The sequence below is a fragment of the Carassius gibelio genome, chromosome B20 (genome assembly GCF_023724105.1).
Source record: "Carassius gibelio isolate Cgi1373 ecotype wild population from Czech Republic chromosome B20, carGib1.2-hapl.c, whole genome shotgun sequence".
NCBI lineage: Eukaryota > Metazoa > Chordata > Actinopteri > Cypriniformes > Cyprinidae > Carassius > Carassius gibelio.
The window spans coordinates 24,625,794-24,638,773 of NC_068415.1; the positions used below are offsets into that span (position 1 = coordinate 24,625,794).

At 38.7% G+C, this 12,980-nt stretch overlaps 1 protein-coding gene across 1 annotated transcript in view; it reads right to left on the minus strand.

The window, feature by feature from the left end:
• Nucleotides 1-11,160, minus strand: part of LOC127983419 (5-hydroxytryptamine receptor 1E-like) — a 52,672-nt gene extending 41,512 nt beyond the window's left edge. Inside the window, exon 1 of the mRNA XM_052585598.1 lies at nt 11,021-11,160. The gene's annotated coding sequence lies outside the window, so the exon portion shown is untranslated. The remainder of the gene's footprint in view (nt 1-11,020) is intronic.
• Between the last annotated feature and the right edge of the window lie 1,820 nt (nt 11,161-12,980).

Sequence of the window (12,980 nt, forward strand, 5' to 3'; positions counted from 1 at the left end):
GTAAGACACAGAAAGAAATTTCTGAACGAATAGGCTGTTCCCAGAGTGCTGTATCAAGGCACCTCAGTGGGAAGGAAAAAGTGTGGCAAAAAACGCTGCACAACGAGAAGAGGTGACCGGACCCTGAGGAAGATTGTGGAGAAGGACCGATTCCAGACCTTGGGGGACCTGCGGAAGCAGTGGACTGAGTCTGGAGTAGAAACATCCAGAGCCACCGTGCACAGGCGTGTGCAGGACATGGGCTACAGAGAGCAGCACTGGACTGTTGCTCAGTGTCCAAAGTACTTTTTTCGGATGAAAGCAAATTTTGCATGTCATTCGGAAATCAAGGTGCCAGAGTCTGGAGGAAGACTGGGGAGAAGGAAATGCCAAAATGCCTGAAGTCCAGTGTCAAGTACCCACAGTCAGTGATGGTCTGGGGTGCCATGTCAGCTGCTGGTGTTGGTCCACTGTGTTTTATCAAGGGCAGGGTCAATGCAGCTAGCTATCAGGAGATTTTGGAGCACTTCATGCTTCCATCTGCTGAAAAGCTTTATGGAGATGAAGATTTAGTTTTTCAGCACGACCTGGCACCTGCTCACAGTGCCAAAACCACTGGTAAATGGTTTACTGACCATAGTATTACTGTGCTCAATTGGCTACCAACTCTCCTGACCTGAACCCCATAGAGAATCTGTGGGATATTGTGAAGAGAAAGTTGAGAGACACAAGACCCAACACTCTGGATGAGCTTAAGGCCGCTATCGAAGCATCCTGGGCCTCCATAACACCTCAGCAGTGCCCCAGGTTGATTGCCTCCATGACACGCCGCATTGAAGCAGTCATTTCTGCAAAAGGATTCCCGACCAAGTATTGAGTGCATAACTGAACATAATTATTTGAAGCTTGACTTTTTTTGTATTAAAAACACTTTTTTTTTATTGGTCGGATGAAATATGCTAATTTTTTGAGATAGGAATTTTGGGTTTTCATGAGCTGTATGCCAAAATCATCAGTATTAAAACAATAAAAGACCTGAAATATTTCAGTTGGTGTGCAATGAGTCTAAAATATATGAAAGTTTAATTTTTATCATTACATTATGGAAAATAATGAACTTTATCACAATATGCTAATTTTTTTAGAAGGACCTGTACACTAACTTTAAATATAATATCAACACACTGCACTTAAAATACTCATAAAGTTACTCATATGTGCTCTATTATGTTAATCAACACATCAAAATAAGTGTACTTCTTTAAAGCATAACAAAAGATTATTAAAAGCATGTAAAAAAAACAGTAAAGTAAAACTTCTATTTTGACATTTTTTTGAAAGTATAAAGACTGCTTAAGTGTGTTAGAAACAATCATGAAACTGTGTCTCTTTGAGGGCACTTAAGTGGCTCTTATTTAATTAATATTACATGATCTGTAATTACAGTTTTTAAAAGTGCACATTCATTACAATTAAGAAGACTTAAGCAATAGCTGGGCTCCAGATGTTGATTTAAATGTTAATGTTTTAACATGGGCCTACCAGCAGCTTGAGGGTTAAAAATATCAATCTACTGAACAATTTACTGATGTAAATCATTAATTATTATAACAATTTGCAGAGCTGTTAATTAAACATAACATTTTTTTAATTTACATAATCTAAATTCAATTATTACAAGTTTTACACAGAATGCTTAAATGTTTCCCTCCAAACACTGTGTGTGTGCTGACATGAGACCAGCGTATTTACACTCATCAGTGCTCAGCCTGGACTACAACAGCTGTCTGTCTGCTTTTCTGCTCCAATTTCAAACGCATTTAGATTGAAATCAGAGATTGTGTAGAATGGTTCCTAGCATATACTCTACTGAAGCATTGCCTGAACTCTCCACACAGCATGACATATGTATGACACAGTATGACATCCATCATACATTCTCTATGAGGACTTTCACTGTGAAGTCTTACTCTAAACGCCTGTCAAAGTAGCTTCTCAAAGAGCTTTGGATAGTCAAAACAACCGTTAACAATGCAAACATGACAAACTGATCAAAATACATAAGCGTGCATTATAAACATGAATCAAAACTCAGAACCAAACCAAGCACTGAGCTCCACTTCAAGGTGATCTAGCATGAGTCTGTCCTTGAGCTCATCCTCTCTCTCTCTCTCTCACACACACACACACACACACACACCTTGGTCTTGGAAAGAGCATAAAGTCAGTGTCCACCTGGGGGTCCTGAAGAGCGATCTGCAAAAACAGCCTCCCAAAAGCCCAGAAGTGCTGCTAGAAACATTTATCAGGTTGTCGGCTCCTTGCTGTAATGTTCTGCTGTGACAGCTGTATAACCTCAATCGCTCGGGTGACCTGATAAAAACCTGCTGCGATAAAGTCCAAGAGTGCGTTTGGGAAAAATACATATCACATACAACAAATGTTCCCCCTGCAGTCACTCCTTTTATCCCTAAAAAAAACATTGATTTATAAAAACTACTTAAATGTTTTTTTGTCTTTAAATTGCTTTAATTCAACTCTACTCTATTACTTCATTAAATCAGTCCCTTCCTCAAAACCAATCACACACCTGCTCCACGTTCACTCAGGAAACACTACACAATGGCATTATTGGACTCACTGTATGTCTGAACCAGAAACTGATTGTAAAGAGTAATACTGCATCATCTACAAGTCCACGTATCAGAATGGTCATGCATTTCTATCTTCCTATCCTTTGGCTTGACTATGATGTCAAAAAGCTAATTCTGTGTTGCTTAAGTTTCACAAACCATATTCCTGTGATGTGCTGATGATATTTCACGAGTTCACCCTTACATATAATCTGAAGGCGAATAGTAGGCATATTTTTTTGTGCTGTCCTGGGGGAGGGGTCCGGGCCCGGAGCATAGCCGAACCCAAATAACTCCCCCTATCCCCAATTTGGGATAAATAGATTAGAAGTGAGGAGTTGGGGTGGAGGAGGGATGCCGAAAAACTGTCGTGGGACAGGAGGTAGGAAGACTGGATATATATACGCTTGTGTGCTAGTTAAGATGATTAGCTAAACGAGATGCACCTGTGCCAAACTGGATGATTATCGGATCGTGCTCCTCCCGAACTTTGTTAATAAAATCACATGAATTGAAAAGCCTCATCCTGCAGGGGTTACAAGTTTGTGATGGTTTAAGTGATGTTGACTGATGAATTTGCACATGATTTGTCTTATCAAGCATATTAAACCACTAGACAGACATGTAAACGACTTTAAAAACACAAGAGCTCTTTAATGTACAGCCTGATTAGCAGATGAACGTACCATCAGATTAACGTGTTTCCAAGCCTGTTTCTGAAAGCACAGCACATTAATCAAATACACCGAGTTGTGTTACAGTTCAGAAGAGACTAGCATCTCTGTGTGTTACAGAGGCGAGACGGGAGTGTGTGCTCTCTAGATGTGTGTGTTACAGCAGGTCATGTGAATGTGTGCATCACGTATGACGCACATGCATTTAATGACTTACTTTCATTTATTATAAAAACCTTATTTAAATATGAGTTTATAGAAGTGTCCGCTCAAAATAAACCCACATAATTGAGCAGAGAAATGTCTGTTATACACATTGAAAGGCATAATATGCAAAAGTTTTGTGTGCAAACAGTGCACTATAAAAATGCTGTGTTAATAATTCAACCCAAATTATGGGTTGAAGAATCTGGCCAGTTTGATTTGATAATCGTTCATAATCAGTTACCCAACAGAGTGCTGGGAAGTGGATGTGAAAGAAAGCATACACACACACATGCACGCGCATGCATGCAAACACACACACACACACACACACACACACACACACACACACACACAAGCTCAAACGCAAGCTGATGTTTGCAGCTCTTATGACAGGAGAACTGAACAAATGTTAACCTAATATCTATATGAACTGACATTACTGAATCATCTAGCTCTTAACATTAGTGCATGTCACCACTTTTTACAGTGTGTGAAAAATATAAGAAAACTATTTTATAAAAGAGATTTTTGAAACTGAGAGGGTTTTCTCTCACGATGACTCGAGTGCTGAGCAGAAACTCAATCCAGAATCAGGGTGATTATTACAGTCTTTCAGTCAGTCACTGATGGTCCAGATGTAGTGTTACTAGTGTGTCCACTGGCAGAAGATAAAATGAACAAAAAGTATGCAATATTTACCTTTTCAAAAGTGATTTTGTTGTACTTTATAAGTTTTTTTTTTGATTGCTAAACGACAGTGAGCACAACTGGAGCTACATGTGCAAAACTCTAACTACAGTCTGCACTAGCAACAGTCACCTGAGCTAAACAGTTCACATCACCTGCAAAACTCATTCCAAGCAACACAACTCTTAACACACGGCTCAAAACAGGCTCAGTGCAGCCAAACACTACACACAACCCTCGCTGAGATAACACACACCGTCACTCAGAACACACTGAGAGGAAAAACGCTAGCATCAAACACCAATACAGAAAATACTAACTCTTCATCTTTACAGTTTGAACAATTTCAGTGACATACAAAGTAACATTTTCTTCAAAGAAAAGAGTGACATTCTTTCACATGATTTATTTACATTTTTAGAACATAACAATTCTTTAAGGTAAATGAAAATTAGCAGTTTGCTTCAATAGTCTGTAGTAATTTACATAATTACAGTATTGAGAAAAAAAAGAAACTAAAAGTACATACTGTAATTGGTACAAATAATTTTCAGGGCTAATCCTGAATTTGCAATCAACAGTGTTTGAAATCTCTTCTGTTTTGAATGTGTGCTTCACAGTTTTGACAGCAGTGTGTTAGCATATGAACAAAGTGCTGTAAATCTACAATGTTGTGAAGGTTGTGGTTAAAGTCATGGGATGAGTGTGTAGAGTTTTGAAAACTGTATTCAAGCAATGAAAAACGAGCTAGAGTTTGGCCCACATGAACCGCTGATGTGTAGACTGTAGTTAGAGTTTTGCACATCTGACTCCAGTTGTGCTCACTGTCATTTAGCAATCGATAAAAACAGTAACTACTAGCCATTCTTTTCTGCTTTTTTTGTCGTCTTTTTGGTCAATTTCTGGGTTAATACTTTTGAACCTTTTGATTATGTTGCCTGTATTGTCATTCTGTGCATGGTTTTAATTTCCAACAAATTTTGAGTTCATTTAAACACGGCAGAATAGTAATTTTTAAGCAGTAACTGAATTAAATAAAACACATTGCACTTTTCCCCAAATAATGCAACATTGCTGAAATAAAAGAATAGGTAACACTTTAGAATAAGGTTCCATTAGTTAATGTTAGTTAATGTATTAATTAACATGAACAAACAATGAATAATACATTTATTACTGTATTTATTCATCTTCGTTAATGTTAGTTAATGAAAATACAGTTATATTGTTAGTTCATGGTAATTCACAGTGCATTAACTAATGTTAACAAGCACAACTTTGGATTTAAATAATGCATTAGTAAATGTTGAAATTAACATGAACTAAGACTTATAAATGCTGTAGAAGGATTGTTCTTGCTTAGTTCATGTTAACGGAAGTAGTTAACTAACATTAACTAATGGAACCTTATTCACAAATATATCTTAAGTGTGCAGGTGATTCATAAAACATTCTGAATAATTTAATAACCTGAAGTAGTGAAAGTAGTTAGGTTTCAATCCTTCAATGAATCTGTCCCGTGGTGAGTAATGTATTCAGCTACTTGAGCAGAGGAGATGACTCGGTCTGCTGTTAGGAACGCACTGCAGCGACAGCAAGGACAGAAGAAAGAAGAGCAGAGCATCATCTGATCAAGTTCATAGTCAAGCTTGGACAAGCACATCTCCAGAGACAGCCATGCTCCTGTTTCCAGCGTACAGAATGTTCTCAGGATGTTTGAGGCACACAGCACATAGCTGACCTCGCTGGACGAGGCCACGAGAGAAACCTGAGGGAAAGCAGAGGATGATCTGGATGGTGGAGATAGATTGTGCTGACCTTCAAACACAAGCTGCCTCAGGTTGAACCCACAGCGTCCAGCGCCTGCTCAATGACAGGAGGACCCACTGCAATTTAATAAACACCTGAACATGCCAAAATCCTTCTGGGATAATGTGCTGAGGACAGATGAGAGCAAATTACAGCTTTCTAGGAAGGCACACCATCTCTTTGTTTCTATCTATCTATCTATCTATCTACACTGGGTACAGAAAGTAACTCTTTGTTATATTGCAGCCATTTTCTAAAATCATAAAGTTAATTTATTTCCTCATTAATGTACACACATCAGCCCCAGAGCTCAAGAGACAGAATTGTGTCAAGGGTCAGATCTGGTCAAGGTTACAAAAACATTTCAGCCGCACTTAAGGTTCCTAAGAGCACAGTGGCCTCATTAATCCTTAAATGAAGACGTTTGGGATGACCAGAACCCTTCCTAGAGCTGGCCGTCCGGCCAAACTGAGCTATCAGGGGAGAAAAGCCTTGGTGAGAGAGGTCAAGAAGAACCCAAAGATCACTGTGTCTGAGCTCCAGAGATGCAATCGGGAGGTGGGAGAAAGTTATAGAGAGTCCACCATCACTGCAGCCCTCCACCAGCCGGGGCTTTCTGGCAGAGTGACCGGACGGAAGCCTCTCCTCAGTGCGAGACACATGAAAGCCCACATGGAGCTTGCTAAAAAACACCTGAAGGACTCTCTGCTCTGATGAGACCGAGATAGAACTTTTTGGATAGAACCAGGCACTGCTCATCACCTGTCCAATACATCCCAACAGTGAAGCATGGTGGAGGCAGCATCATGTGTGAGGGTGTTTATCAGCTGCAGGGACAGGACGACTGGTTACAATCGAGGGAAAGATGAATGAGGCCAAGTACAGGGATATCCTGGACGAACACCTTCTCCAGAGTGCTCAGGACCTCAGACTGGCCGAAGGTTCACCTTCAAACAAGACAATGACCCTTAGCACACTGCTAAAATAATGAAGGAGTGGCTTCACAACAACAATTGAGCATCTCTGGAGAGACCTGAAAATGGCTGTCCACCAACGTTTACCGTCCAACCTGACAGAACTGGAGAGGATCTGAAGGAGGAATGGTAGAGGATCCCCAAATCCAGGAGTGAGAAACTTGAAGCATCTTTCCCAAAAAGACTCATGGCTGTATTAGATCAAAAGGGTGCTTCTGCTAAATACTGAGCAAAGGACCATGTGATATTTCGGTTTTTCTTTTTTAATCAATCCGCAAAAATTTTAACAATTCTGTGTTTTTCTGTCAATTTGGGGTGCTGTGTGTACATTAATGAGGAATAAAAATGAACTTAAATGATTTTAGCAAATGGCTGCAATATAACAAAGAGTGAAAAGTTTAAGGGGGTCTGAATACTTTCCGTACCCAGTGTATATATATTGGCATCCATTGCTATGGCACAAAGAGCGCTCCATTCATAATCACTAATAAGCTGTCACTTATTTCAGTTCATCATGATCTCACAAAGATACTTTATTATCAATAAAGCTGTCTACACTGCACAACACATCAACACTTGTGCTGAACACAATACCAGAACAAAAACTAATTTCAGTGGTGATGGATTCTAACGCCTCTGATTTAAGAAATCACCAGATATGTCCACCGCTGCAGAACGGGTGCTCTCTAGCCCCCCGTTGAGTTTGGATGAGAATGGTTCTGTCAGTATCCTTTCTGTTCATTTCCTGATTTACCTTTACATTTACAGACACATTTACATTACATTTACAAATACGTACATTTATCGATTCCCTATTCTAATTTTTGTGTGAATTGTTCAATAGAACAGCTTTTGTTTGAAAATGAAATCTGTTCAAACATTATAAATATCTTTACTGTCACTTTTGATTATTAATGCATCCATCTGAAGATTATGTGACACTGAAGACTGCGCATCACAGAAATAAATTACACTCTAACAGATATTCACATAGAAAACATAAAAAAACTGTGTATCAATCAAAAACAAACAAACAAACAAGAAGAATCACAGAGACTAAATGCTTTAATGCAGAATATTGTGAGGAAAAAAAAAATGCAAGGGTGCCAATATTTCTGGCCACATCTGTGTGCAAGAAAACATCCTGCACCAACAAACATGCTTCTATTCAGACTGTGTTTATTACACATAACTCACTGATTGACCACTGCTGCAAACACAACCCCAGGTATTTATTCAATACAGTAGCTAAATAAATAAAAATATATATACTATTAGAGATAAAATTGCAACCATTCAGCCGTCAGCTACAGTATCACATCAGACAGTGCACTATAGACCCCCTGAGGAACAGTTCCACTCATTCTCTACTATAGGAGAGGAAGAATTGTATAAACTTGTTAAATCATCTAAACCAACAACATGTATGTTAGACCCTATACCATCTAAGCTCTTAAAAGAGGTGCTTCCAGATTGAAACAGCTGGTCTCATTGGGCCAGAGGAGACTGACTTCTGTGTAATACTGTTCACAATCTGTATTGTAAAAAGTGCTAAATAATGGTGACTTGACTTTTGAACAACTGACCAAGTGTTTGGTAGTAACATGACAGGATGACAGTAATGACAGAACGTGAAACCACAGTTTGTTAACGATGCTTTTGAGAAGCTCTCTCCAGTTCTGCAGCGCTCCATCAAGCGGTGTAACAAACCCCTCACTTGTTAGATTTGCTTCATGCACTTTACAGGTTTCTTCCATTATCTTTGCAATGTGAAAATATAAAAGCCGCACTGGATGAATTTTGAGCAGGTCATCCACTAATGTACGGCTCTAGCTGTCGCCGTGCTCCCCGTGGCCTCATTCAGGGTGTGAAGCCTGTGTTTCTTTCTCTCTGTGTGTAAGAGGTCAAAGTATGACTGCATTGATTTTCTTGATTGAAAAGATGATCTGCAATCAGGCAGAACTACAGCTCAGGATCTGGACACAGACTGACCGCAGGGCAGCAAAACAGCATGTGGGCGGACAAACTTGACAAACTTCACTGATAAACAAACCTCAATCTCTGGACTACAACTAAGACCAGATTTGCATTAAATTGAAGTGAGCAGAGGATTTAGTATTTGATTGTGTGTGAATCAGCAGTACGACACTGTAACCTGAAAAGACACGACAAGCAGGATGAATTTGAAAGCGAGGGTTTATAGATCACAATGACATCAGGAGTCACAATCTCAGCTGACACTATCCAGATCAACACTGTTCTAGTTAAACACTGTTAATTAAATGAGCGCACATTTAACTGGTTTAATATGGAAAGGCACTGAAATGTAGACCTTCGTTTATGTGTTTTTGCCCTACACTGTATACATGATGTGAGAAGTCTCACAAACTTTAATGTTTTAGTCAGAGATACCTTACTGAAGCACAAGATGACTTTAAAGTTATGCTTGCACATAATAATTGAAATCTAAATTAATGAGCGTATGAAAACCAAAAAATGAATGTTGAATAATAAAATAAATTCCTACTTCTATTGGCTGTGCATAATTAACATAATTTATGACAAAAATCAATCTATGGATTTTGTTGATATTGGTTTCATTTGATTTATAATAGCCAACAGTATTTTAAATAACTTTATTTACTCATTAAATTAAAGAGTCTGATATAAGAGAACCCAGATTTGAGAACAGGTTTTTATAATACTAATGCATCTCTGGTTTTTGTGTTCAGAGTTATTACAGGGTTTTGATCTCACACCTGAGAGAACACATCCTGTTTATTGTATAATAATTGCTACTTAATATTACATCTAAACTTTGACTAGGCTGATGCATATTAATTGTACTCAAAGCCTATTTCAATGTTTGTGTATTTTGTGTTATTTCATAATGGCGTTCTAGTTGAGGGAATTTAAGTGTTTTAGAGATCATCTGTCTGATGACTGTGCTCACATCCTTCACTAACAGCCTCTTCAGAAAGCTGCATCACATTGTAACAGACTCATGAATCAATCAGAGCTGAAATGAGCTGTTTATATGGTCCAGATCAGACTGAAAAGAGCAGAGGTGTAGCTGAAGAAACTTCAGACCAGCACAAACCTTCCTACACCTGTTTCTGTGTGTGTGTGGAGAAGATCCAGGAATCACACAGGCACACAGTTACAAATGTGCATCTTTAACGATTTTCAGTCATTAACATCATGTGACTGATGAATATCTGCAGGAACATATCGCCATGACAGCACTGATGTCTGATAACAGCACAGGATCACAAAAACATCATACCTTTCCCCCAAAGCTCTAAGAAAAGTGCAGCACCGCAGGATCCGCATTATGGTATTTACATCCTCAATATTTTGTACAAGTTTGTTTAGCATGGTCAATTCTATGCACCTGTTTTAATGATACTTCCTTAAATAGCTGTAACTTTTGAAACCAATACAAAACCACAAATGGTGGCATGATCAACATCTTTTCGAAGAAGGAGAATGAAAATGCAATATATCTAACATTTAAGAACAGTCAAACTGGCAACTGTTGGTTATTAGATTTGGCTGTTGATCAAACAGCATTAACAAACTGAGCTGTAGTATTTATGAGAAAGTCAGCAGTTAATTCAGCTAAAACCCCGAATTGAGGCAGAATCTGTTGATTGTGTCAGTAGAGACAGCTGTGAGGAGGATGTTTCCTCTCAGGTTCTGCTCGTCGTGTATGATAATATGATCTCTCTCTTCTGAGCATCTTTCCCTGTCGAAAGCGTGCGTGTGTCAGGATCACAACACAAACCCGAGGAACTTCCTTTAACTCGAGCTTCACGAGCTCTTCTAGACTCTCTCCCGTCGAGTAATTACATCACATGGGTCAGAAAAGTGTTCAAAACCCGTTTTCTGTCTAGAATCACTGTGAAAAGTCAGCTTATAAACCGAGACTATCGATCATTTCTCATAAAGTTTATGCTTCGACGCTTGTTTTAACCCTCTTTCTTTAAATGCAATCGACAAATAAAAAAAATGCAATCCAGAATCGGTTTACCGAGGCGAATAAACTTTGACTGACCTGCATCTCAAGCGTCCACGCACTTCTGTAAGGTCAATCAAATATCCATGTCCAGTGGGAGAGAGACCTGGCGAGCTGCTCGATCAGGTGTGTGTCTATGAATGTCCCGCACACACCTGAGCAGAGCCTCTGACAGCTCCATCCTCCTCGAGTGTGTGTGTGAGCTGAAGCCCGAGAGCAGCGGAGGGCTGGGCTCCTCTCATCAGCTGCTGAGGCTGGAGTCATGGAGACGAGGACACGCTTCTCTCTTCACATCGCTACTGTTCACAGCGGGTCTAAACATCTACTAATCATTTAAACCTGCCAATGACAGAAGCTTTAAGATATTGACAAATGTAAATATATGTATAAGGCTATATTGATTGTGTCTATGTGTCTAATCAAATGAAAGCAATTATATAAGCTTATTTCTGCTTATTATTATAAGCATGCGATTTATTATGAACATTTCCTTCAACAAAACTACATAACAGTGTCCTGCAGCACAGAAGCAGTCATCAGTAGCACAGGTGTAGCAATAGACAACAATACACTGTATGAGTCACAATTATACATTTCTCTTTTATGCCAAAAATCATTAGGATATTAAGTAAAGATCATGTTCCATGAAGATATTTAGTAAATTTCCTTCCATAAATATATGAAAACTTAATTTTTGATTAGTAATATGCATTGCTAAGAAATTCATTTGAACAACTTTAAAGATGATTTTCTCAATATTTCTCAATATTTTTTTGCTCCCTCAGATTCCAGATTTTCAAATAGTTTTCTTTTTTTATTAGTATGTCTTATCAGTATTGAAGGTGAATAACAGCATTTCACTTTATTAACTTTACTGAAGCCTGTCAAGGTGTCCTCCTAGCTAACCAAATGATTGGCACAGTCTTGATCAATATTTATAGGTTTACATGGCACTCCAAGACACTTCATCTATATAATATGGCATAAAAGAAAAGAAAAAGAATACACACACGCACACACACGCGCGCACACACACACACACACCCACAAACACCATTAGATGAACTTTTGTGTGAATCCATAGACATCATTTATACACATTTCTTAACTTCTAAATTTCGTTCTGTGTGGGTTGAAGGAAAAGGGAGGAAACTGAAGCGTAAGATGAGAATCATCACACTCTGTTATTGAAAGCTATCAATGTGTCTCTGACTTATTGAAAACTAAGGTTTATGCATAATTAATATTCATTGTTGCAAATATTACGCCTCCTGAAAGCGTATGTTATTTATATTCAGCTGTCCTGTATGCTGTAATTAAGCCTGCTGTGTGCTTTTAAGGATCCGCTATAATTTAGAGTCAATGCAAAATTATCTGAGCTGTCAAAAAGCCCCAGGGGCAGTTTAAAAAAGAAAAGGGGCAATGTAATTACCAGGGGGAGAGAAAACCCATCCAAAGCTGTGGCTTAAAGGCCTCACAGTGACCAGTGTAATTATTAATAAGTTTGGATTCACAGATGCTTCATTATTGTTCAGCAACCTGCTTCATCTGTGAGTGCTTTCTCACACTCATCTAATACAGTCAAATATTGCCTCATTTTTATCTCTCATCGTCATCTGATCATCACATGCTATTAATGCATTTATGCATTATGCAATGTAACTTCATCTTCCTGTAGCTGATGTACAGTGTGTTTCATTATGAAAAAGACACAATGTGATGCAGGAGAGGTGTTCCTGTCCTCTACTCACCCTGGTCTTATTCAAACACAGCTATCTAGTAGTTTAGCAAAATGTCCATGCTGCTTTTCACACATAAAAAAGGGAATGAGGACCGGGGCATTAAAAGAGCATCATAAAATAAGCTTATACCACTTGTGCTCGATATTCCAAGTCTTCTGAAGCTATAAGACAGTTTCTCGCTCTTGACTGAAGTAAGTATAAATGGCACAAATCCAGCAGTACATTCCCTTAAAAATAGACAGAAATGTGTTTACTTC